The sequence below is a fragment of the Sorex araneus genome, chromosome 3 (genome assembly GCF_027595985.1).
Source record: "Sorex araneus isolate mSorAra2 chromosome 3, mSorAra2.pri, whole genome shotgun sequence".
Lineage (NCBI taxonomy): Eukaryota > Metazoa > Chordata > Mammalia > Eulipotyphla > Soricidae > Sorex > Sorex araneus.
The window spans coordinates 107,809,664-107,813,130 of record NC_073304.1 but is presented as its reverse complement, the minus strand read 5'-3'; the positions used below and the strand labels follow the sequence as shown (position 1 = coordinate 107,813,130).

General features: G+C 32.4%; 1 non-coding gene across 1 annotated transcript; it reads left to right on the top strand.

The window, feature by feature from the left end:
* Window positions 1–3,124: 3,124 nt before the first annotated feature.
* Window positions 3,125–3,228, top strand: LOC129403860 (U6 spliceosomal RNA). The gene has a single exon (XR_008629518.1). It is a non-coding gene; the product is annotated as a U6 spliceosomal RNA (small nuclear RNA).
* Window positions 3,229–3,467: the final 239 nt, after the last annotated feature.

The following is a 3,467-nucleotide window of genomic DNA, read 5'->3' as shown; positions in this document are numbered from 1 at the left end:
GGATCATGACAGCATTGTCCATGATCATGCCCTCAACTTATAGTTGAGTATTGTGGCATTTTGGCCTGGCCTATCTCGATGCCAGGGTAGCACATAACTCACGCTTGCCCTGGATCCGTCCTATCCCTCGTCGGGATCCTGCTTTTGGGGTGCTAGGAACTAAGGGCAACTGAGTTAAGAAAGCAGATGCCTAGGAGTAAATATTATTGGAGTCAATCAACTCCCAAGTTACAAGCACAACATTGTCTTCCTGTGTCCACACAGAAAGGACATTGCTTTAAGGTAAACTATGTTCCCTAAGGCAAGACTAAAAGGACAAACCTCATGTTTGTTATCCTACAGATGGAAGCCGGAAATCCGGGTTCCTTCTCTCACTTGAGTGAAACATGATATTCCAAACATAGCTTTTGATTCCTCTTTGGGATACTGAATTAGCGTTCTCATCCTATTTTTGTAAGGATCCAGGTCTCTGCAGCGTATGTTAGTGCAGGAAGAGAGGTGGAGTCAAAAAGATGTGCCTGGAGACAGAGGTTCTTTGTCCTTTTAACCACTTCTTCAACGCTCTTTAAGGCGTTCCACGTTGCTCTCTTCCTCCTGCTCAGTTCACGTGCCAGGTCGTTTGTCATGTTGAGTTCTTGACCTAGGTACACATAACTGATGCATTCGGAGATGTTCGTTTCATTGAGGGCAAATGGAACTAAATCAGGAACTAGTCCATTTCTCATGAATATTGTCTCCATGAGATTCAGCTGCAGTCTGACCTTTCCACACTCATGGTCGAAGTCAGCCAGTATTTGTGCCGCTTGGCTGATATTTGGTGTTATTAGAATGATGTCATCAGAGAAGCGGAGGTGGTATTGTTGCCGACTATCTCCACTCCCATTCCATTCATTGCATGATGTTCTCTAGGCAAACCTTATTTTGAGTTGAACATATTTTGTCATTGACAACAGAATTGACTTCTGTACTGAAATGAGTATTGACTTCTGTACTGAAATGAGAATTGACTTCTGTACTGAAATGAGGAAATCTTATTTGTCAGAATATCTGAATCTAATATGATATTAAATGATTTCTATCACTAGGTTGCTTATATGAAGCAAATATAATTCTGTGTTAAGCTTTGTTCATACTATAAACTTAGTCTGATGCTCTAAAATTTATTCTCAAACATTTTTCAGGGCTGGAGCGATAGCACAGTGGGTAGGGCGTTTGCCTTGCATGCAGCCGACCTGGGTTCAATTCCTCTGCCCCTCTCGGAGAGCCCGACAAGTTACAGAGAGTATCTCACCCGCATGGCAGAGCCTGGCAAGCTACCCGTGGTATATCCGATATGCCAAAAACAATAACAACAGGTCTCACATGGAAACGTTAATGGTGACATTGACAGTGCAAACATTTTTCAATCAAATCTATAAAATTTGGAGTGAGTTTTACTCAACAACAATGTCTCCTATCTTTTCCCAGTTAAATTTATAAGTACCCAAAGCAGTATAATTAATGACTATATGAAGTATAAAGACTTTTCCTTACTAGAAAATTCAGCTATGGATTTTATAATTTCTACTTTTTAATTTTCTTAGAGCGTGTTTGATCATTGCACTACTGAGACTCAAACACAAAATCTTTCTAACTGTTCTCACAGTGATTCAATGAATAAATTTAAAAAAATAGAAAGGAAAAAAGAGTGATTGCTCTTATTTTATAATCTACATCGTTCATGTATAAATATTTTAAACTGCCTTTTACTTGACATTTTGAAGCTATGTTCTAAAACAAGGTAATTATAAATTTACACAGAATAAGTATTATTGTTTTAAATTAAAATATTTTCCCCAAAATTATTGTAATTAGGTCAGAGTAACTTAAAGAGATTCTGTTTTGTAGATGAATCATTATTTATATTTATACCATTCTAAGATTGAATTGGTAAAAAATATGAACTCTGATTTTGTAATGCCTTATCTAAGATTTTGCATATAACCTTTCTAAAGTTATTAAAAATATATTTTTAAAAGCCAATGACACTCTTTTAGAAATTTCTAAGAGATTTGTTACCTGAAAATGATTCTACAGGCCTGCTAAAGATCTTTAACTGTGTTAAAACTAGTAGTAAACACAAGTCAAATCTCAGATTTTCACCTGGCAAAATAAAATAGAAAAACTAAAGTTTGCTAAAAGTAACTGAAATGTGTTATACCTAATTTATTGTGTCCTTACAAATTTGCTAATAGAATGTAAGAACTTGGTCTTCAAAAAATAGTATTCTAGGATTACAATGAGAATGCTTAAGGATTGCGAATTAGGCTACAGGAAGCAGATTATAAAAAGCAAAATTCACTTGAGAAACATTATTTTTAATGATCCAGGAAGAACTCACCTGTGTTTCTTTAAATGTGTCCTTTGAGATATGCAGAAATGAGTTAGTATTGTTCTACTATCAAGATTCAAAGACTAGAAGCAAGTCTTTAGTCAACTAATTAGAAAAGCTTAAAAGCTTAAATTATGTACACCATGAGAGAAAACATAGGCATTTAAAAATAGGTCACCCCAGAAAAATAGTAAGAGACTAAATGCCTGAACTATTATTAGACTTGCTGATGGATTTATTATTCATATTCAAGAAAATTCAAACATTAAAACATGTAAGTACTGTATATCTTGTAACTGAGATGTTTCCCTTAAGAAAACTTAGTTTTTTATGTTCTGATCTTTCAAAACTAAAATCTCATTGAAATAGTAACCTTCCTATGAATTTAAATAAAATGTTCTATTAACAAAAAATTAAATATATAAAATTAGAATGATCTGAATTACATTTGGAGATGTGATTGGAATATGAAAAATTCCAATCAGAATTTTTCTAACTTATGGGAATCTTCTACAAAGTTATAGTACTAAAGTAATTTAAAAACAATATTGTCAAAGAAAAAAGCCAAATTAAATTAAAAGATTTGTAGATGAATAGATGAATAATAATTTAAGATTTAGTAAAGTAAGAATTAATGTGATGTTGGACATATGAGATATTTTATGAAGTATGTTTAAAAACCTTTAAAACTCACTTCTAATATATGTGGCATATTTAGAACATGTATATTAAAGATATTTAAAATAAAAAATAGTGTTTGCTTCAGCAGCACATTTACTAAAATTGGAATGATACAGAGAAGATTAGCATGGCCCTTGGGCAATGACACACAAATATGTGAATTGTTCTATATTAAAAATAAATAACAATAAAATAAAATGAAAAATAGTCAATATAATAATGAACAATAGAATAATCAAGTATTTACAGGCCAAAATGTATAGTTAGTAATAATCTTTTTAAAAAAATTATACATATACAACACATAAAGAAATTTAATAATTGTGTTATCAATCTTATTTAATATGTTAATCATAAGTTTGATAAAGAATTAAAATAGCTACAATGCTGACTAGTAAGTGAATAATTTTGTTCA